The following is a 24,805-nucleotide window of genomic DNA, read 5'->3' as shown; positions in this document are numbered from 1 at the left end:
GGGGGGGGGGGAATAAGATGGAAAATAACTCATTGGTCAAGATAAAGACAGTTTAAAAACGCAAAAGAAGAAGCCTCATATAGAAGCAAAGGAAAATAAAATATTTGTTGCCTACTTCCATCAGCAGGCAATGTCCGGCCACTCCCTGGAAGTAGGGCTTCAGTACATGTAGTAGTTGCTCCAGAAAGCAAATATTGTAATACCAAATGCCCACCCTCCTCCTCCTTTCTCTTAGCTTTTATTGCTGAGCAGATGTCATATGGTATGGAATATCCCTATGCCAGTTTGGGTCAGCTGTCCTAGTTATGTCCCCTCCCAAGATCTCGCCCACCCCTCAGCCTACTGATGAGAAGGGAATGTTAGAGAGACAGCCTTGATGCTGTGTGAGCACTGCTCAGCAGTAACCAAAACACCAGTGTGTTATCAAAACCTTTCTGGCTACCAATACACAACACAGCACTGTGAGGGTTACTATGGGGCAAATTAACTCTATCTCTGCCAGACCCGATGCACAGCTTATAATGGAAAGATTATAAAAACACATTTCTCTCCTCACATGATAAATATCTTTTCCCTCTTTTTAAATAGACCAGAAGACGTTCAGTTAAGGTGGAAATGCTTCATTTCGCTCTGTTGCCCTCACCATTGATGAATATAGAACAACAATAATCTATAGATTCCTTTAAAGTATACACTTCAGACAACTTTTATTTCATTTCACTTGGGCATATTATTAAAATACAGTGCTGATGCAGTGCAGATGTAGCTAGATGTGTGATTTATTTTCAAGATAAGATAACTGGTGCTGAGTGTATATCCACACATATGAAATGAAAAAGGATTTATTGAAAGATACAAATGATATCTTGTAGGCTGGCTAAAGCCAAGCAACTCAGAAATAAGGTGAATATTTTATCCTTACCAAGTCTCATTATGTCTAGTTATTGCATTTCTTATGGTATCTGAGAAGACCTGCTCATCTGACAGCCCCAGTGGAACTCTGTAACAAACCAAGACACAATGCTTTAAATTGAAATTATGCTTGAATGTTGTATTCTGTCATAAGTGTATATTTGAACCATAAATTTTACTTTTTTTTAGGTAAGAGTGGCATTCTCAACCAATATAAGCCTGTGGGACCAGATAGGATGGATAGCAAAGTGATGATATCATTGTGACACTGCTTTCTATCACCCTTAGGAAGTTGTGGAGACCATGAGAGATTCCCAATGACAGAAGAAAGACAACATTATGCCTGTCTTCCAAAAAGGGCAAGAAAGATGAACAAGGATACAACAGAGTGGTTAGCCAAACTTCATTCCCTAGAAAACTCCTGTCCAGGCCATTCTAGTCACATGAAAGAGAGGTAGGTTACTTGGACCACCCAACATGGATTTATCAAGAGCTATGTTAAAATTATTAGATCCATGAACAAACAGAGAGCAGTTGAAATTATTTACTTTGACTTTAGTAAGGCATTTGACACTGTCTTCCACAATATTCTTGTATCCAAGCATAGACGTCTGGATGGCTGGAATGCCAGGAGGGTAAAAACCTGTCTGCATTGTCAGGCTCTAGGTAATAGTTACTGTTTTGTACTATAGCTGGAAAACAGTTGACAAAGGGATTTCCCCAGAGGTCTGTTCTGGTACCTGTCCTGTTTAATATCTCATCTGGAAGAGGATGCATATTCATCAGTTCTGAAGCTTACACCAAACATGGAGGAATGACACCAGTTGACATGCTCAGGGCCTGGGCTGCCATTCAGAAGAACGTGGACAAGCTGGAGGATCAACCAAGAAATTCAACAGGGGCATTCACATAGGCCTGCATCTACAAATGAATAACAATACAGGCCAGGCACTCACTGGCTGGTGAGCAGCTCTGCTGAAAAGGCCCTGGTGAGTTTGGGAGGCAGTAGGTTAACCAAAAGTCAGCAGCGTATCCTGTCAATGGTAAAGGCAAAGAGCATCCTCACTGTATCAGTGAGGAGCACAGCCAGGAGATCAAGGGAACTGACTGGTTCCTTTTGACCTGGCACTGGCTAGACCACATTCAGAACATGTCATTCAGGCTTAGGCCTCCCAGTGCTAGAAAGCTGCAGATAAATGGGATTAAAATCAGTGAGGGGCCACCAGAATGGTCAGAGTTGGAGTACCTGCCCTGTGAGGAGAGGGAGCTGTGCTGATTCATCTTAGAGAAGGGATGGCTTCAGGGGAACATATAGCCCCTGCAAGCACCTATAAGGAACCAAGAAGGCAAAGCCAGGCTCTTTACTGAGGTGCATTGTTGGTATGAAGTAGTAATTATAAAATGAAAAGGCAAATTCCACAGCTGACTTGGGAATATTTTTTCTTGCCATGAGAATAGCCAATGTGTTGTCGGGCTGCACAGAGATGTTGCAGTCTCCATGCTGGGAGGTTTTCAAGACCCAACTGGATAAATCCTTGCACATCCTGTTCTGAATTTGACATTGTACCAACTTTCAGCAGGCAGTTGGGCTGGAGACCTCCTTAGGCCATTTCCAAGATGAATGCTTTGATGATTCATGCCCACAGCTTGCATCATATTAAAAAGAAAGAGGTGTAAATACTAATGTTTTCAGATAGTCTTTATAGGCCACAGTTAGTACCTTCAAATGGAATAATTCATAACTGATAAAGTGTAAGATTCAGCTTACTTAATTAGATCCAGCTAAAAATTAACTTCTCGGTTTATTTTCTAGTCTCCCTTTCTACTCAGTAAAAAGAGTGAAGTATCTCTAAAGGATACCATCCCACTTTTACATAAATATTTAATTTAAGTGCCTATGGATTATTCTCTGAATGTTCCTGTACATCTTCCCTTCCTGTAAAGAAAAGAGTCTTAGCTAGTTTAATCTCTATGGTTCACTTAAAGATGTCTACTATTAAATACAGGAATTACTACCGTAAATTTAGTATGTTTTGTAGACTAAATAATCTGTATCAAAATACATGTATGCTCTTACCTTAATACATATGAATAACACACCGTATCAGTGAAGCACAAGAAAAACAGCAAGAATTATTTTACATATTTATTTGAAGAGTAAATTCCCTAGGGAAAAAGAATAGAAGTAAAAAATAATTTTTTTTTTTCAGCATGAATTTACTGGAGCTGTAATTGAATACTTCAGTGTTCATAAGAAACCATTATGTTGAGACACATATTTTTCAAGTTATGAACAAACATCCTTTCTGTGGTTTGGGAGTGATCTGCTGCAAGTCTTCCTGTTTCTCCGTCACACATTCTGGTGTCACAGATTCAAATCTGTAAGTACCCTGATGTTAGGAACAAAGTTGGTCCCCTGTCTCATTTATCACTGTTTATCTCCACATTTCTCATCACTTGCAGCCTAACATTTAGACTCATCTGACCTGTGGTCTCTGCTTCAATGACAGAAAGGAGTTCATCTGATGGAGCCTGAACTAGAGAACTGCACTAACATGTCTGATACCCCAAATAACACAACAGTTTCCTCATCCTGGAGTACAAAAGTAAATGGCATTGATTATATATTTGCAGCACAGTGTCAAGGTTTGATCACCATGTGACCAGTCAGTTACTCCCACCACCACCACTGTCCCCGGTGAAATAGGGGAGGGACAAAAAAAAAGAAATTCGTAAATTGAATAAAAAATTTTAGTCATAGTAAGAAAACAGCAGTAACAATAGTAATAAAAAAAAAAAAAAAAAAAAAAAAAAAAAAAAAAAATGTTGAGTCTGAGAAAGGGTTTCCAGGGATAAATAAAGATTAAGGACAGGATTTCCTAGTTATACTCTTTTCTGGCCTTCACACTGAGACAAGCTACATTCTAGAAGCAACAGATGTCTCAAATTTTCTCTCTAACTGTTAATCTTATTACTTAGCACATACACTATTATAGTTAATACAACAATACTGAAGAAAGACTAAGACATGAATAACAAAATCCAATTATTTAAAAAATAATCATTATATTTGGAGAAATAAAACCTGTCAAAACCCTGTTACATTAACTTTATGTAAAATTCTTAGTTACACTAAGTTTCTTGTAATAATTCCTTATTACATTAAGAAATATTAATGCATAAAATGGTAAAGCAAGGAGAAGAAAAACATATTCATTAACAATTAAGAATTATTTTCTAGATGCAAAACGTGATTCATAATGAATACAATTTTACCAAATGGTTGACTCAGTCTAACAAATGCCAAATTCTTATTTTATTAATGTAGCATATAATTATGCACACAAACTAGCTTTACTTGGTAACTGTACAAAAAATTAATTTCTGAAGGCTAGTTTTGTGAAGCGCTGAACATAAAAGAATTCCATAAGCTGAACTCCCATGTTGTTTTACATTAACCTATGGATTTTATCTTATAGACTATAATCCAAGCAAAAAATGACAGAAACCAATTTGTCACAGAAAAACAGACCAAATTTTTTAAAAATAAGGAGTACTGTGTCCATTTTTAAAATGAATTACCTATATGTGATTTGGCTGCACTAGGATTAGGTGTGATGGATGCCAAAGGAAAATATGCATTTTGGGAAGATAAGTCCCTTGTGATTTTCTTACTCATGTAGGATTTAAATTTCAAGATTTAAGTTATACCTTATCTAAGCAGTTGTAACTAGTGTTCTGTTTTGCAAAAAAAAATGCAAATGGACTTTGCTGTCAGATTATTGTACCTGCATTAATTTTACTTACAGTTCCAAACTGGATATCCTCAAAATAAACATGTTTGTTTAAAAACAACAACAACAAAACCCCAAACCAAAACACAACACAAACAAACAAACCACAAAACAAACCAAACAAAAAAAGAAAGGGAAAAAAAATATATTCCAAAGACTGTTTTGAGTAACTATGAACCCATAATTTTTATTTATTGCACCTTGTCAACAATATCCATCATGTTACCCAGTTACTATTTATTGGTGCATATGGTGTGCAGTATGAAATGTTTATTTAGGTTCTAACCAGTTTTAAAAGGATTAAAGTATAAAATAACCAAAGATATAAAAATACAAGTACATCATCTAGTATTCTCCCACACAACATTAATTTAACTGCAGCACACTCCACATTATTTATCTAAATGCCACTATACTTGGTCCTCAGAAGAAGGTGTGTCTACACTGGTTCAAGTTGGAGGTGCACTTGGAAAGCAACTGACCCCAGGGAACACATTTTATGCATGAAGCTAGGAATTTATTGTTAGTCTAATTAAATTTTTAATCTGATCAAAACCTATCAAACAGCTATCTTTAGCCCTGTTAGAATGATATCAGTAGTCCAAATATAGAAAAGTCTTATTGGTGATAACAAACTGCTTATAAACTGTTCTATATGAGAGCATACTAAAAGCTATCCTTTTTCTCTGGTGTTGTCCTTGCACTTTGAATGTCCCTCTGCTCAATGGCACCAGACTTCTTCAAGCAGAGGGATAATGGACTGTCAAAGTGAGTTAGCATTCCAAATTGGGTGGGGTATGGTGTTCAAGGTGAGAGGGGGGGACATTCTTTGTTCCTTACGCTCAGGGCTATTTTTTAAATGTTCTCCTACCTGCTTGTCTCTCACTGGCTTCCAGCCCCACCAGGATGCTACACCACAGCCTCACCCAGCCCTGGGAGACATCGCAGACAACTGCTTGTCCCACAGAGACTGCCTGGTTTGTCCAGTTTCACCTGCCTGAGGCTGTCACAGAAGTTTGGCTCAGGTCAAAAAACGGTCCTGTGGCCACCAGACTATTATCAGAGCAAGCTGGCACCAGCTCAGGCACAGGGAAGCCTTCTGAAGCATTGAGCACTGCCCAATTAGACACCTGTTGCCATTTAATTATAATGTGGCAGAAATCCTATTCATTGGGCTACATCTGACTTCAAAAACATACACAGAAACAGTAAGCACTTTCTCTCCAGATGGTGTTGATATGTGGTGTACAAGTACATATACAAATACATCCTTTTCCCCATTTTATTTATGATAAAATTTTGAGTAATGTATAGAAAAATACCATGGTTTAGGTCAGCAGTGAAGAAATACCAAGGCATCCCAGTATAGTTCATCTTTAAAGAATATGAAATCAATAAATTCATCCAATTTCATTGACGCTTAATCTGGTTTTGGAGAATAAATCTGCCAGTCATCAGAAGAGTATTATCACTTCCAAGGATCTTAGCAAATCTTTAATTGTGATCTTATTTTTCTTTAGCTCCTACACTCTTTTTTTTAGTCTTTGCATTGAATCCTTCAGCATTACCCAGAGGTAAACTGATATGCACTTTTCAAGATGTGCACTTTTTTTTTTTTTTTTTTTTTTTTTCTAGGAGTTACACACTGAATATTTACAGGACAGTAAGCATTAGGTGACAGAAAAAAATACAATAAATCTTACACAGAGACGGTGGTCAATTCCAGACAAAATACAGGCTTTTACATAGCTCAGAAGAGCTGGAATTCTCTCTGCAGAGTTTATCTTACTGTACTTTACTGTCACAGATGGGCACAAATTTTCAGAAGCTATTTAGAAATGAAGAGAGTGAGATCAATTCTGTTGTAAAATGACTAGTCATGAGAAAGTTTCTCAAATTATGTTGCAGATTTATATAGTTTACAGAACTAGTTCTATCTGGCAAACCTTGACTTATATCCCATGTTAGCCTAGTATATTTTGAGTGCTTTGTCAACTTTATTTCAAATACCCTAAACACACATTGGTGAAGTACATAGAATTGCTCCATTTTTATCCTGAACATCCAGTGTAACAGTTCAAAGTATGTACTTTATTGGTATGTCATTATTTTTTTCCCTTTCTCCTCCTCTCCACCCACTACTCACAATTTTTCCTATATTTCTATGCTTTAGAATAGCATTTCAGCCACAGATTCTTGGGGTTTATAACCCAAGGAACATTTTTCAAAACTATTCAGGGCGATATATACATTTTAATCTATGATTGTTACCATAGAAAATAAAGAAGACCATTGCACACCACGTTCTTTCCACGGTTGGGATTAAATTCTTAGTTAACTGTTATTCAGCTATCAATTACTGCTCTCAACTATCTCCAAGTAATTTTTCCTGGACTGTGGACTAAGTGTGTCAGAAACAATGATGCACCAAGACTGGCTCCATGCAGTCAATTTGGATACAGCATGGCTTTTTAATTAAGAGACAACTGGTATAAAAAGGCTTGATTTGACCTAGAAACAAGATAGCCTCCTTTCACACAGTCTAGAACCTAAATTTCTGTGCCAAATGAAACCAAGCTGACTTCACTGAACCTCCTCTGGTGTCCACATCACTTAATTGCAAAACTTTTCTGGTTTTCTGCCCTATGCATCCTTGATTTATTCCATACAGATTCAGTGGTGTTTCTTACCTCGAGCTCAAAATGGCTTTCATGTGGCAAAGCTGTATCTTACAGAGCCATTTGGCTTTTTTCACTCTGTTCCCAGAGTTCCATGTTGTAGAAGGCATTATTAATTTTACAATATTGTTATGAAAATATTCAGAACCAGCTCAGGCTGAACAGTGCTCCTAAACAAACAATGCCTTCCTATAACCCTTTGGGAAAACGTCTTAAAAAAATCTTTTGAATCGTCTCCTGTGGAGCCAACCAGATTTCAGCAAAAGATGAACTGAGTCAATAAACCAAATTTGAAATTGTGCTGAATTACAGAGTGGGGCAGGGGGTTGGGCCTCATTCACCATATATCCAGAGTGTGTGTCACTGATTTCTCCTCCACAGAGATACTAAGACACAACATTATGTAATTCTAGTATAAGTCAAACAAACAACCCTGGGCAAATTTCTGTTGTTAATATTTTACTGAAAATGGGAAAATGTTTTTTACAGTTATATTTATCATGAGCTTCTTAAATATGGCAAATATTTGAAATGTCATAACAAAAACAGTAAAATGGGAAAACGCTGACCAGAAATTAAATAGATAACTGTGTGTTGTTTGCGCAAGCATGTATAAATCTATTCCAAAGTAACAGTAACTTAGGGAATTTTTTCTAAAAGTAAATAAAGGAAGTAGAGCATTAAACTTAGATTTTTCCACAGTATACATCTGGCAACTACCTCTCACAACAAGAATAAGAATTCTCCTGTTCAATGGTATTTACTCTTGTACGAGGCTTATACTACTGCATTTTATTCAATTTACCTACAAAAGCAAATTTCCTCAAAATTCACAGTCCCGGAAAATCATATGGAATAATCATTGCAAACCATTCCAATAAATTACCTGTAATACACAGTTTGGTTGACAGCACAAAAAAGCCCATGTTTAGCCAAAATGCCCATGAAAAATGATAAGGGACAGGCAATAGATGAAAATTTATTCTTAAAGACATATGATATTAGTCTAATGTCTGATGGCACATGAGTTCTGAGTGCTCATATACACACCAGATTTCAAAATAATGATGCTAAACAGCTAAAATCACAGCTTTATATATGGACAACTTGTAAAGCCTGTCCAGGATATCCATCAGAAGAAATATTACTAAACATAGTATTGAAAGAATCGTTGGCATTATCTGCCTTTGGCAGTACAAGCAGAATCATATTTTACAGGTACTTAGTATAGTAAATGGATAGTAAAAACACTGCCTAATTTTCAAAGGATCTTACGGTTATTCTTTATAGCATATATTTTTTAAAAGCTGACTTTAGACACCCCACAGGAAAATATAGAAAATTAAACAGAAGAAAACAAATCTAAAATACAGAAAATTATTTTGTTATAGTTTAGTCATGCATAGTAATATTTTAAAAAGATGTTTAAAAAAATCCACTATGTTTTGGAAGTCAAACAGTTTATAGCTCTAGATCAGTTCCAAATTTTATATGATAGGTTGAGTTTTGGTGAAATTCCATGTATACAAACTGCAAGACTGACACACACATACAGAGCCTAACAGATGAAATATAGTGTACAGAGTAACCAAGGCCTTAATTTAGACAGTTTAAAGATCAAAATATCTCCTAGCTACAGTAAGACATACTTAAACACTAGCTTGACCAAGGTACCTCTAGTACCTGCTCAGGTTTCCACAATACATAAAGCAAATTTAAGTCTTTATACATGAGATACAATCCAATTCAGTCATCATCAGACTATCCATCAAAACATCCACAGTTCTGAGACTGAGCCGTTCAAAATTAGACCTATTCATGATGTGAATTCTTTCTGAAGCAGCAATACAAGTGATAGTACTGCCTCTCTAGCATGTAAGAGAACAACCATGAATTACCTTTTGATGCAATGCATTCTAGTCAAAGGCAACCTGGCCTGGTAGGACAAATCTATTCTATTCTATTCTATTCTATTCTATTCTATTCTATTCTATTCTATTCTATTCTATTCTATTCTATTCTATTCTATTCTATTCTATTTCTATTCTATTCTATTCTATTCTACTCTACTCTACTCTACTCTACTCTACTCTACTCTACTCTACTCTACTCTATTCTAACTAAAACCAGGTTTCTCACCATAATGTTAACCTTTTCAATTTCTATAGCAATAAGCTATTTAAAATATAGCCTTTTAGATAACAGGCATGACTTCATGAGTTAGTTTAGCTCCTGAAGAAGGCAATTAAAAAATTGAAAAGTATATGCCTCTAAAATACACCAGCAGGACTGTAATAGTGTCTGATTGTTTTCTGGACTGCAAGATGAGACTTGGCATATCCCAGTTTCTCAGGACAATGACTCACAGGATTAAGGTGAAACGACACCAGGGATTCTTTAATTCACAAGACTCAATTTTTATTAATTCACAACAGATATTGGCATGAAACTTTGTCAATAAGCCTTGCAATCTCTGCAACAAACAGTAAACCTCCTAACACACACTGACAAATCGCAAACCTAATAACATACCCCAACAAGACATAAAAATGTCCCAACAAGCTGCAGACATGTCCCAACATGCCACAAACATGCCCTGACAAGCTTTGCCTTATATGCAGGGATACAGGCATAGAGAATGAGGGGGGAAAAGAAGAAAGAAAAAAAAAAAAAAAAAAAAAGGAAAAAAAAAAAGGAGAAAAAAAATAGAAAATCAGAGCAAGAGAAGCAAGGAGGAAAAGATAAAAATGAACAATTTCACCAGTTCTTCTTCCAGCATTGGTTCAGCCATCCTAGGGTTCCAGTCACCCTGGGCTTTGACTCATCCTTTTATTTCCATGCCCCTCGTCTAGGTGATCACTTTGACTTATTAGACTAATTAGGCATCATGGAGTCCATTCTTCTAGAATTGTTTTTGCTTTGGTGCATGAGTAGTTTGTACTTTAAGATTCTTCTAGAAGTGGGTTGGTGGGTTTGGGGGTCACTGGGGAGTTACTCCCCCCTCCCTGCAGGCAAGACTGTTGTCTGAAAATGGCTTCTCTATTGGCTCTTTATGGAGTTCCTCAAGATAGGGAAGTTCAGCCTCAGAAAAGTGTGGTCCCACCTCCATGGGATCCCCTCCTCTTCCCACATCTTCCTGCCATTGTCTGCACAGCCTTGGCATGTCCACAGAGACCATCTTCGTTACCAAAGTTCTTTATCACATGTTTGAGACATTATGACTTCATCTGATTGTCACAAGACTCAGTGCAAATACATTTTTATACAGGTGGTGTTGTCTTTGCATCTAGTTCTGAACTGCTTTTATATCATGTTATTAACAGTATTATTGCCACTATACCACAGCACAATTCCTGATCCTTCCTACTTTCGTATTCTTTTTATTTACCAGTGTTCTTAGCTGGTGAATAGTGAGAGCTCTGAGTTGAAGATATGCAGCAGATAAATGAGGAAACATTAAATGACAGAACCTAAGAAGGAGAAATCTGGGGCTGAGTTTGTTAAATCCAGATCTTTACAAGTTAAAAACTGACTTTGATGATATTTTCATCAACAAACGTGTACTATGTCCATCAAGGAAATTCTGGACTTCTCTCCCTAGAGTTAAACATGGCATTCTAGGTGGGAGATATGTCACAAGAATTGCCTGTTTCAAATGAACTTCCCCTGATTACTCATTTATTTTGAGGTGTGTGTTGTCTTTGTGTGGTGGGGCTCTTGGTAGTGGGGGAAGGGTCTATAGTAGTGGCCCCCTGTGAGAAGCTTCTCAAAGCTCCCCCAGCTCCAAGTCAGACCCGCCTCTGGCCAACACTGAGCCAATTAGTGATGGTGGCTGTGCCTCTGGGATAATGTATTTAAGAAGAGGAATCTGAGAGGGGACTGGGGACTTTAAGGAGGCATTACAAGAAGGACACCTCTATGAACTCCAAGGTCAGTGGAAGGAAGGAGGAGGAAAGGGTGGTGAGGGGTGTGGGGGCTGTCCCTGACACCCATGCAGGTCACCAGAGGAGCAGAGATTCACCTGCAGCCTGTGGAGGACCTCTGGGACTCTGTGGGAAGAAGCAGCCTCCCTGTTGTAGTTCAGCCCTGGGAGGACTGCAACACCTTGCAACCCACGCCGAAGCATCTCAAGAAGAATGCATCCTGTGGGGAAGACTCATGGTGAAGAGAGTTTGTGGAGAACTGTTACCTGTGAGAGGGGCGCCATGAGGAGTAAGGAGGTGAATGTAGAATAGTTGAAGTGCTAAGGCTTGGACAATAGGCCCAAGCCAGAGTTGGCCTATAGATGAATCCTGTATATTTTATAGCTGACAACCATTGTACTAGTAAGTATTGTACTAAATATGTTTATCCTGAGTGTGTGTGTGTGTGTGTGTATATATATATATATATATATAAAATTATATTTTCTTAAGTATAGGCAAGATAACTGATCGAAGTGCTGAGGCTTGGACAATGGGCCCAAGCCAGAGCCGATCTATAAATCAATCCTGTGTATTTTATAGCTAACAACCATTGTATTAGTAGGTATTGTACTAAACATGTTTATGCTAAATATACACCTATATATATCCTTATCTTTCCTTGTGTATAAAGATAACAGGGTCACAGAGACAGCTGTCTGGCCCTGTGACCTGGTGTGAGACCTTGCTCATAAAACAATTAGATAAGCTGGGAAACTACCTTAGTTTCTTCCTTGAGCCCTGGCCAGGCCCTGGAATAATCTAACATGAGAATCGAACCCAATATTTCTGCTTAAAACAAAGGTGCCAGCTCTTCTGGGTAGCTAATTTTTAGGTAAATTCACAGCGACTTTGGGTTCCTCACCTACAGGTGGACACACCGCGTAGGATTTCCCCCTTGCCGGGACAGGCTCTGCAAACCCTCGCTGTAACCGGGGCTGCCCAGCCACTGCGGGTCTGGGTGATGGTAAAGTATGCAAGTGGTGATGTATCCTTCTTAATCACTATTCTCTTTCTCAGGTAGTAATGATTTGATACATTACACAGTATTTTCTTATTTAAGCACACTGTTCTGTCTTTTCTTACTGTATGTTTTCTATATTATTCTGTTACATTATTTAATCATTTGAAGTAAAATACTCCTACTCTTTTCACTCTGGTGTCTGAGTTTAATTGGTATCCCTGATCAGCAAAAGAGTGCATGCCCCTCACCTTAGAGGAAGGAGCATCCCCTGCCCCTGTGCCATTGGGAGAGAAGGTAGAGATATCAGAATGAAACTGAGCCCTGGAATAAGGAAGGAGTGGAGGGAGGTATTTTCCTTCTCACTGTCCTATTCTGTCTGTTAAGTGTTGGGTTAGTGTTTGAATTAGTTATATTCTTGTTTTCTTCCCCTAAGGAGCCTGACTTTTGCCTGTGGCCATTAAATAAGTAAATGATCCCTCCTTATCCTTATCTCCATTCCTGAGCCTTTTGATTAATTTTTGTCCTTCACAGCGTTGAGGGGGGAAGGGGTGGCATTCAGTTGCCTTCTGGGTTCAAACCATGACCAGGTGATTTAATGACTAAGCCCACAGTCAAAAAGTCACTGACAGAAGAATTTGATAGAATAATGGGACAGTTTTCCACCCAATTCTAGCAACCAGTTTAAAGGTGTTTAACAAAGGAATATTGAGTGTCATAATCATATGGTTAAAAGAAGATTTATCTGCACAGCCAATATTCTCCTTCGATTATTTTTTGTCAAATGTTAATGAAGATCTCATAATATACAAGCAAAGAAATGTCGCTGGCACAGTTATCTGTTTGGCAGACATTTAAGTGGAACTGTAATTACACAAGTGAGGCTGCACTTATAGATGAGTATTGACAACCAAAATTGAGATTCCTGCTATTAAGTAAAGACGGTGTATATTTTCAACTTTTCTCCCCTTCTTAAAACAGAAAAATAGAAGGAAAGACCCAGATGAAAGCAAATCTATTCTTTGTAAATTATCAGCAGGTAATTTGTATTAATTCTATCATATTTAGGTTCTTGTCTTTTTCAAAGATTAACACCTGGCTCTTTGTATTTCTCTTCACTGTTGTGCACTGGCAGTATTTACAAAAAACAGCATTAAAATTTTCCTCCTTGTTTTTAATACATAAAAAATGATTGCTGTGTTATGAACAGCCATAAAATCTGTTTTCTCTTCCATTTTTTCTGAATGATTCACCACTCTTTTTTTAATATTTGAAACATTGGTAATTATAAAATGGTAATAATCACTGATAAACTATAAACTGACATCTTTTAAAAAATAAAAGCAGTATAATAATCTGCATTATTTTATGCGGTTTTGATATTTATGAGCATATACTGTAAATTCTGTAGATCAGATTGTTTAATAATGACTACATACAGAGTTAATGTCTATTCCAATAATGTTCACCTTCATTATAACCCTCACAAATTTAGACAAGATTACTGGTGCTGAGAAGTTCTAGACAAGATATAAAGATTTTCTAGTATGAAGGAACAAAAGACATGAGATAAAGGTGACCCTGTATGTAGTATTTATACATGATATTCTGAAAGATTTTTATAAGGTTCTTCATAAGATATTATTAAGGTAAATAAATGTCAGTAAGAAGCGAACAGCTTTTCTGAATTAAACACAGACAAACTAATCAAAGAGTTCTAATAAAAAGTGTTTATGACAGTAAGGTAAAGTGAATAACAGAAAACTGAATTCAGTGGAACAAGTAGTCTGCACTTTCTGTAAAGTGGTCGAACATTTGCTGATGACATTCTATTAAAGGGAAGCTAGGAATGACAATCTCTGTGGTCTTATTTCTCTGGTGCCATAAATCTCTAGGGAATCATGAGAAGAATGAAAACCAAAAAGGAATATTGAAAAGAATGAAAACATGAATTCTGCAAACTAGCAGGGGGAGAAGTTTTTTAAAAAGTAAAGAAATTAAATTAACTCAAATTTCAAAGTGATACTGTATTAAATAATTGTGGAAAACATTATTTCACACAAGATTCCAAAGAATAAACCTCGGTCACCATTGCAAAATTTGGTTGTGGATCACAAAATCTAATAAATGGACAAATCTGAGTTTACTGTCTTTTGTAATTTAAATTCTAGCCCAGATATTACTATATTTGGGCATTTTTCTTCAGCTAATGTCTTGAATTATGAATTAGAACTATTTAAATTATCTTGACTTGTGCAGCCCTGTGGTAATTACTAAATAACAGCTGGAATTAAAATTCAGCAAATAATATTAAACTCTATTAAAACTTATTAATACCAAGGCATCTAGAATGTGCCTCTGAAATGTTGACTCAAAAAATTCAGTGTTCACAATGTCTCTTTATCATGTGCACTTTAGTGTACCGAATAATTTATTAAAATGTACAAAGGCCAAAACAAGGGAGGGAACAGAGAAATCTGGACTTAACATGACCTTCTAAAAAAAAAGTATATATATTTTTAAGAGTGTTTGACTGATTTCACTGTATAAATCCCCATAAACATTCACCTTTTACATGAAAGAGAAGAAGTCATATAATAATAAAATGATTTGCAGTGGTCCCTACAGCTGTGCCAAAGCCAACTGATTTTCAAAGGGAGAAGAGGGAAACTAGAATAACTCCCCTGAGTAACAGATAACTAAAAGGAAAGAACAAGAAATTATCCCTGGTTGCCACCGTGTTCAGATCTTGGAAGAAATCATCAAGCCTCAAAATATCTTTCAGATATCTGTAATGTCTGCCTTGCAGTCAGTACAATTTCCCCCAGGAGCAGAAATCTTTCTTTAGAAGTGAAATGCCTATGTTGCCACAAGCAAACTGAGCAAGCAGTAAATTATTTTAGGAATAAAGCTGAATAACATAGGCATTTACGTATTATGCCTCTTAAGAAACTTGTTTCTCATCACAGGAGTGCTGCAGACCTACGTGGTGTTGTAGACATGCTGCTTGACACAGAAAGACACAGAACAGCAGAGAGTTCCTTGGCACTTCATCACCACAGCTGTACGCACGCGCTGTGTGACAGCATACACAGCTGTGATACTTACTGATAGCTTAATGCCTAATGTGTATTTGAAAGAGATTTGTTTTACCTCGTGTATGGTTTCATCAGACTGTATTAAAACAACAAAAGCTCCTCAGTGTCGCACCTAGAATTTTTGTAAAAGCAGTCCCTAGGATGGCAACATTATATGAAGTACAATGCGGCTTCAGCCTCGGGGCTGACAGAGACATCAAGAATGTTCATTCTAGCAGATCAGTGTAATTCTTAATTCCTGCTCACAGGTTCATGGACACCAGAGAAACAGACTGCTCAGAACTGCAATGGAGAGATACAGTTCAAATAAAAATCTTCTGTAAATTCCTATCGATTTCAGTCAGCTCTAGATCACCCTCATAGACCTCTGTGTGTGTAAGATGTTTTTCTTTCAATGTTCCTATAATTTATTTAAAGACAAACATCAGTGAAGGGAAAAAGATGCACACTTACTTAGGACCATAAGAACACTTACAGTCCCAATTATTGACTTAACAGATATTTATGGATATACTTACTCAATGGTAAAAGCTCTTATGAGTCATCATGATACTTCATAAATTGGAAATATTTTTAAGATAGGACATTCATGCAATCAATGGCTAGTGATCTATGACAATTTAAAAATTTCCAAATCCGCTGATGTCTTAACTTTTTCATGATTAGCCATATGTTTACAGTGAAATTTTTTATGAAATCTTACTGAGGAAAAGTTATCAACTTTTGTTAGTGGTTATCAAGAAATGCCAGAATTTATTTTTTTTTATATTGCCTTTAAGGCATTCTAAGAGAAATAAAATGCTCCTTTCAGATTTACAATTTTTTAAATGTTAATTTAATATGCAATAAAAATGCCAGATGAAGGCTCCTGTCGACTGGGAAGTTTTTAATTGAACATCTGGGAAGAAAATGCAGGTTCTTCTATGAGATCTTTGAGTTTTTATTTCTGTTCAGAGGAAAGCTCTCCTCTGGTAGAGTAGCTCAACTTTTTCCAATGAAATTGTTTAAGACTTTGCTGAGCAGAAAGAAAATAAAACAAAATTAATGGGATTTTTTTTTTTTTTAGAACATAATTTCCATCTCGTCTTTCTTTTTATTGAAAGAGGATAAAGCAAAATCAGAATAATACAGATTTTAAAGTCATTTACCAAATGATTAATTTCGTCACTTCTATTGTTTCTATTGGTTACACTGTTGATTGCATGTTCCTTCTCATTCATACTTTAAGGAACATACCTACTAAAATCAACAAATTGCTATGTATAGGGATCATCCCATCAGACTGAATTAGAGTGCAGGAATAGGCAGAAGACATGGATATAGTGCTACACGATGGACTGACTTCATTGAGACTGCTTGAGTCTTCCCGTTAATTCATTCTGAACAGCACAGTCCACGCACAGACACTGGAATGCTGGGGTTTTCAGGCGATATTAATTTAGAGTGAACTGGAACTAGTGGCATAGAGACAAAAATATCTTAATTCATGAGTATATCATAAGCTACCTACTCATTAGTGTTTCTTTATTTTGAAGATAATGAAGTCTTCAATTTTTCCAGAATAGATGTCTGAACTCCCAACAGAGTACCAATGATGGGTTATTTATCCTGGTTTTTTATACTCTAGCTCTTCGGCATGCCACAGACTGTACTCCATATAGCATGAGTTACCCTCAGATACAGTTTGATTCCAAACTTAAACTTGAAGCCCATGCAGCATGTATGATAAAAAGACATAGGAGGCATTTCTGCCTGACATGCTTAAGCACAAGTTTTTAAAAAATACCTCCTACTCCCACTGTAGTCAGTGGGCTTTTACCACTACTTCCAATGGGAATTGAGTTTCATAATTACAAAGCTTGTTTTTACTTTTTAATGTCCGTTCTACAAATAGATAATAGAGAAACCACAAAAAGTTGTGTCAGGTACAGAAAAAGGCAAAGGGGAAGAACAAGTATGTTCACTGTCATACTAGATGGAGCTAATTAAACTTTTGCTACATCACTGGTTTTCTCTGCTGATTATTCATGCTGAGATTAAAAAGGTTACAGGTTATTCAACAGAACTAGCAATCATTATTTCCTTTATTACTAAATATTAATGCAGATGTATCTAATAAAAAAAAAAAATAAAAAAAAAAATAAAAAAAACAGGACAAAAGCAGCTGGACAAATATATATACTGTATTCAATTTACACACTTATTTACAAGGGTAAACAAGGGTCAATTGTGGCAGTGAGATGTACGCAACTATCAGACTGTGAAACAGCTCCCAGAGATCCATCCTTCTAAACAGACTTTTCATGTCTTACTTTATTTGTTTAATATATTTTCTTACAAATATTCCTAAATATGTTTGATTTATATTTTACAATAATCCCTAAAGAGTACAGAAACAGATATCAAATTTTATTACCACGTATTATACTGTTATAATGCTTATATCAGTATTATAGATTCGTTTTGTATTTATTTTCTAACCAAAGCTTCTATCTCCAGTGACCTAAGTAATTCTAACAAAAGAATGATGGGTTTTTTGGAAGTAGCATCAGGTAATATAAAATTTTCTGATTTATTGTTGTGCTTGTCTTCAACTAATCTTTCCATATCCTGGTTTTTCCTGCTTGTGTTTTCACAGAACTAAAAATCTGTGAAAAACAGTATTAGGAGCATGATTTAGCTCTGAGCACAAACAGATTGGGTTGATTCTTCTATTTGTCTGCCTATATAAAATAACCAAGAAGTATTAAAAAGCCCAGCAGTTTCTAATGACTATTGCATAATTCTGGCGAAATATAACGCATTACTTTCTCAGTGAATATGAAGTAAATTCACTTTAGCCTACTATATATATAGCTGAATTGTAATGGCCAATTTACAAACCACAAGGACTGTAGTTCTAAAAAGCTTCTACTTAAATACTTGTGATGGTTTTAAGCCCTGCCAGGACCGGAGAGCACGTTGCCGTTGTCCCTCCCCCACCCTCAGCCGGTCGGGCTGGCAGTGAGGCACAAACCCTGGGTTAAAATAAGAAGAAATTTAATACAACAGTGTAATAAGCAATCTGAACAACAGTAGCAATGATAACAACAATAAACAGCAATAACAGTGACCAAGACAAAAGATACACAGAGAAATATCGCAATGGTTACAGAAAGCTCACTTGTGATGATCCCTGCCACCAAAGCCACAAAGAAAAAAAAAGTTCCCGTGCTCCCATGCTGGGCCTGACGTCAGCATGGTATGAATAACCCGGCTGGAGATCCCTTCCCCCTCCCTGCTGGGGAAAACTTAACCCTATCCTAGCTGAACCAGGACAATACTCTGCAGCAATACTCTGCGAGTCTAAACAATGTGTTCCTTTTTTGACATTATTTCTAGTAATTAGGAATGAAAGTGTTTTGTGACCTCAGAAATTGATGCTTCATTTAAAAGATTTGCAAAATTTCTTTATCCAGATTAAAATTGTTGTGCTCTTAAAAATACTCTTAATGAAATCACAACTCTCATGTTGGGATATACTTGACAACTGATTATAGTAAGCCACAAAATTAATATGAAAATCTAAATCTTAAATTATTTTACTCTTAAATCTTTCATCAATATCTTTTTACAATCTGCCATATAAATACATGATTGGAAAAACAAGTAAGGGAAATGCAACTATAATTCCTGGGACCAAAAGGCTCTCAAAATGAACCATTTCAGTTGATTACTTAATGATTCTGGATTATTGGAAACAGACTATTTATTCTCAAATGTAGAATCATATACCAAAAAATAATAATGAGGTAATAATATGAAATGTTTGAAGTAATCAATACAGAACATGTACTGTAATTATAACAGGGAAGTATTTGCTTACTTGAATCATATTGATAAATAAATTAACATTATGAGGAAGTGATCATCTTTTATATAGAATAAACAAAACTATAAGAGAACTCTCATAAACTAATGAAAGTCTCCAGTCTCATAGTAAAAGCTGAACACTAAAAGATCTGTGCACAGACTTAATTTTTACGATCCTGAGCTTCTTCAAAGACAAGTTATTTTCTCCAGGGAACTGACATCTGTAATAAGATAGAAACTACATAAGTTATTTTGTCATAATTTAAAACTGCAGATATTTCTGCAGATGAAAGAAAAAAACTGAAAAGCATCAATCTCAGTGTTATTCTTGGAACTTAAAACAAAGGCAAAAATGCCGAACTGAAATATATGCTATCTGTAAATACAAAAAGTGTCATAATTCTGCAAGGAAATGCCCAGGAAAGCTGCCCTTTAACTCAACAAAAAATGTCATGATATTTTCAGGTTAGAGAAAATAACCTCTTTGACAAGAGCTATTTCACACATTGCTAAAACATGCAGTTTTAACATTGCTTGCAGTGCCATTTCGGTCTCAAGCTATTATTAAACTATGGACTATGCAAGCTAAAGCACCAACTTTCTGGGAACAATGATTCAGTGTTGACAACAATGGTACAAAGAGCACAATCACACTTACCTTCAGACCAGCAGTTGCCTGATACTAGCCTTTAAAGGATTAATCTGCCTTCCAAAATCTTCAGTGCAGATCTTTTATCCATCTGTGACATGAAATAAATCTTTAGGAAAAATCCCTTTGGCCTGAAATAAGAAGTTTTCATGAGAAAATTGTCAGTGTTTGGAGAATAGTTATACCTCTAGTGTGGTAAAAACAGATAGTCTATAACCCCACTTACAGTTAAAACCACAGATTGAATACACCTGCTCTTCTATATCTATGTCCAATTGCTCTCCTCTATTAAAATCCAAAGTTATTTACATGTGGGCAGAAAACATTCTCTCACACTTATAAATGCTGCTCTTATATAATGCAATGCTCATTAGATTTGACTTAAGACTTAGTTACAAGAAATCCAAAATACATGAGCTACTCATACATGTGAGAAGTAAAGAAGTATTAGAATTTTTTTAAAGACCACTAAGAAAAAAAAACCCATAATAGTCTGCTCTTGGGACAAGGTTGTACTTGTAGTACTCCTGAAAGATGTTTAGACTATTTATTTTAAAAGAACACCACATCTGGAGGCTCCACAACCTCTCCATTCATTCTACTGCTTCACTGTCAGAAAAACGTATTCCCTCTCTACATTTGTTCATTACATCTTATTGTAGTTTTCTACAATATGCAGAATATTCGCTGTTTGCAGAAATTTTTTATATGCTTGAAGACCATATAATCTTCTCATACATATGTGTGTGTGTATACATACCTATGTATATATACAATTCATTCTATCGTTCCTCATTGTGCTGGTTTTGGCTGGGTAAAGTTCTTCATAGTAGCTAGGATGGGTTTATGGTTTGGATTTGTGCTAAAACCAGTGTTAATTATACAGGAATATTTTTGTTATTGCTGAGCAGTGCTTACACAGAGTCAAGGCCTCTGGTTGCTCGGCTCTCACAAGGCCTTTCCTGCTTCTCATCCCATCCCACCCACGAGTAGGCTGGGGGTGCTCAAGAATTTGGGAAGGGACACAGCTGGGACAGCTGACCCCAACTGACCAAAGGGATAACCCAGACCATATGACATTATGCTCAGCATATAGAGCTGAGGGAAGAAGAAGGAAGGGGGGACATTCAGAGTGATGGCACTTGTCTTCTCAAGTAACAGTTACACATGATGGAGCCCTGCTTTCCTGGAGATGGCTGAGCACCTGCCTGACGATGGAAAGTGGTGAACGAATTCTTTGTTCTGCTTTGCTTGTGTGTGTGGCTTTTGCTTTACTCATTAAACTATCTTTATCTACACTTTTTCTCATGAGAGTTTTCTAACTTTTACCCTTCCAGTTCTCTCCCTCATCCCACCTCGGGGGGAGTGGGTGCGTGGCTGTGTGGTGCTTTAGTTGCTGGCCGGGGTTAAACCACAACATTCATAGACCTCATCTTTGCTACCTTTGATCGTTCTTGTTAATGTCCATTAGACTTTTTCTAACTTATCCTTCTTGAACTGAAGCATCCAGAATTACACAGATTCCTCTTGCTGGACTGCTAGCATCACTGATTTTTGGCATTACTTCTGCTTATATAATGTGTGCAACCATGGCAATACAACATTGACTCCTTTTTCATTTTGTGATCCATTTCAACACTTTTCTGCAGAGCTGTTTATATGATATATAATTTCCCTGTATTTGTATAACTAATTATTCTAAATATGTTACCTTGCAATTATGTTTATTGACTAGCATCTTTCTCATCTCTGGAGCATTTATTAAAGATTATTTAAAACCTTGGGCTTATTTTATTTAAAATAGTTATTTAAAATCTTGGGCTTATTTAAAATCTGTAGGTCTTCCCAGTTTATATTGGAAGTAAATTTTAGTTGGCATACTTATGCTGTGTTCTGTGCTATAACTGAATACTGAACAGGACTAGATTCAAGACAGACCTTTACAGAACTCTGTTCAACATACCCTTATTTTCTGAAGCGGTGAAGATATAATTCTTCAGTCCCATAGCTGAGAACAGCAATATTAGAAAAAGAGAATACATACTTATCAGCTCAGTAGTCTGTCTCACAGCCTCTAGAATATGACATATTGAAAGAGTGGGGGCAGTTTGAATTAGGGCACACTTTGTTCCCAAAGAGACAGTGCAAATTACAGGATTTAGCAAGACTACATCATATCTACCTACAGGCTTCACTGAAATGCCAGATATGTTTAATACAGTGTGTCATAAACATACTGAATGTTCTTCTCCTTCAAACAAATAAATCATTCCTTTGTCATTGCACATTCTTACTGCCTACAAGCTCCAAAGCAAACCTCTGTATATGTCAAATCTGATTTTTGATTGGCAGCCAGGGAGCAAGAACTGTAGTGCATGAGTCTAGTTGAAGTTGGATTAGATCATGGTGTCATACCCACAGTAGTAGTAGACACACAGTCTGACCATAGGAAAGAGTGTGACTCAGATTTAGCGGCCTGGAATAAGGTGCCAGAGAGACATCCTTTCCAGACGAAGTATTAGATGAGTGCAGCAGGTATAAAATTATTTCAAAACAAAATGACATTGCTCTGCTCATACTGATTCCCAAGTAAGGAAGCTGTGCCTCATTAATTTGCTATGAATAATAGAATAATATAAACAGAAAAAGGAACAACTGAAAGATAAAATTCATCTAGCAGGCAGTCATGGCAAAGATGGAGATGGAAAAAGAAGAGTGGTTGTTTATAAATACACATATTCTAGGTGCAAGAAGTGCAGCCAAGGGAAAGATTGGGCTACACAGAATAGAAAAGCAAGAACAACAAGGATGAATATCATAAATACTTTAGTCATATAATGTAATAATTCAGTTTATAATCAGTGTAATAATTTAGAAATACTGGATATGAGAGAGAAGTCATATAATTTCTTCTTTTCTATAAAAACCACCACAATATTGATGTTAATAGAAGCAGAAATATTTTATTTTTGAGATTAGATGTGATCTTTACTTCAGCGATTTATCACAAACAAGAAACCTCACTTCAGGAGTACCCTGACAGTTCCAAGTACAAAGAAATTCCCATCTGAAATGCTGGGGTTTCAACCCCAAGCCCCAAATTAAGGCTGACATCTGGGTGATTCCCACAGCCCTTCACAAAGGGGGGGTGAGTTTGCCTTTAGGCTTCCCTCCAGGGTGGGGCCGGCCTTGCAGGGAGAGCCATTGGGTAAATGAGCCCCAGGTGTCCTGCATTGAGTAACCAAAGGTCAGGTGTCCCACTGAGGGATAAAAGCTGGGACCCCTTGCAGGCAGGGGCAGTGTCTGTCTGTGAGGTGGATGCCCTGTGCAGAGTTCCCTGTTGGGGAAGGACCTCCTGCCTCCCTGGGACTGGGCTCCAGTCAGGTCTGGCTTTTGTAAGTGTGGGCTGTGTAGAGATTCAGTATGTGGCTTCCTTGGTCTTATGTGTTTGGTTTGTTGACTTGGGTGTCTCCTGTCCCTTCTATGAGAGACTGCATTTCACCATTTATTCCACCTGTTGTTGACTATGCAGTGTTGTTGTTGGGGTCAGTGGGATTGATGTCAATTATGTATAATCTGATTTGTTTGTACCCCCAGTGCTCACCCATGTACTGACCCTTTTGTATCAAATACAATTTGGTTATTGGTTCATCTTTATGCTGGCTGTGTCCTTTATGCTAGGCCTGATAATTGGCAAAACACCACTATAGTAGCAAATCCTGAATTCATCAGAAAGAACTACAAATACTTTGTTCTCTGGTGTCCTGGTTTTGGCCAGTATAGAGTTAACTTTCCTCAGGCTAAGAGGGAGCGCAGCTAGAGGGCTGGTCCTGATCAATCATGGTATTTCATACCATGCAATGTCACATTCACTGTATATAGTGTTTCTCTAGCTGCACCTTTGGTTTTCTTGATTGACATGGAGGGATTTTTTGCTGCTTCAGTCAGATTATTGCGGGTGGGGTGGGCTGTGTAACTGTTGCTGTGCTCAGTAAGCTATTGCTGCATTTTACACATTTTTGGAATCACAATTATTACTGTTGTTTTCTTCTTACTTTTAGTAATTATTTTTTTTACGGTCAACCTATTAATTTTCTTCTTTTTGTCCCTCCTCTATTTCACTGCGAAGGGGGGCAGTGAACAGCTGACCACGTGGTGATTGGCTGCTGGCTGGCTTCAAACTGCAATGGTTTTTGGCACCCAGCATGGGTCACTGGAGTTTTTCTGAGATAACAACAAAACAGGTAAAAATATTGACTGCTTGACTCCTTAAGGTCTTATCTCATTTGTAATATGTTTTTCCCATGCACTCCATGAGAATTGGGTTAAGATTTTGGTTTTGCTCTACTATGTGATGCTCATTTATGATAGGGTGCAGTCATCAGCCCTGGGGCTATTTACAGCTGTGTTTGAGAAATTCAGGGAGTTCAAATATCTTTGGAACGGTGACACTAACGTGGTTGCTATGCTGCTAGGAGCTAGAGTGTTCCTGCATGTGGTTCAGGTTTTGTTCAAGGTTAAGCAACTATTTAAGAGTATCACTTTGAAATCTACCCCAAGGTTGGAGAATTGAGTTACTGGGGGTGTGGAGTAGCATGGGCGAGTACCTATAACAGTGGGCACCTCTGGTGTATTGGAAGTTCATTCCTGCACAGGTGCCGAATCCTGAAGAACTAGTTAAATATTTGGAAAAAGTATGTTGTCACCTGGGTAACTCCGAAGAGGCACAGCTCACTGCAACAAGCTGGGTCCTAGCCCATGCTCACCAAGTGCTATTAGACACTGTTCAGCACCCTCAAGAGGAGGGGAAGGGCTCTGGATCTGGTAACCAAGAAGCTTCCAATATTAAGAGCTTAGTGTACTTAGTATATATTAAGTTAATTTTTAAAAATATCATGT

This window comes from Athene cunicularia, assembly GCF_003259725.1.
Source record: "Athene cunicularia isolate RWA chromosome 2 unlocalized genomic scaffold, athCun1 chr2_part1, whole genome shotgun sequence".
In the NCBI taxonomy this organism is placed as follows: Eukaryota; Metazoa; Chordata; class Aves; order Strigiformes; family Strigidae; genus Athene; species Athene cunicularia.
Note: the sequence above shows the minus strand (reverse complement) of the source record.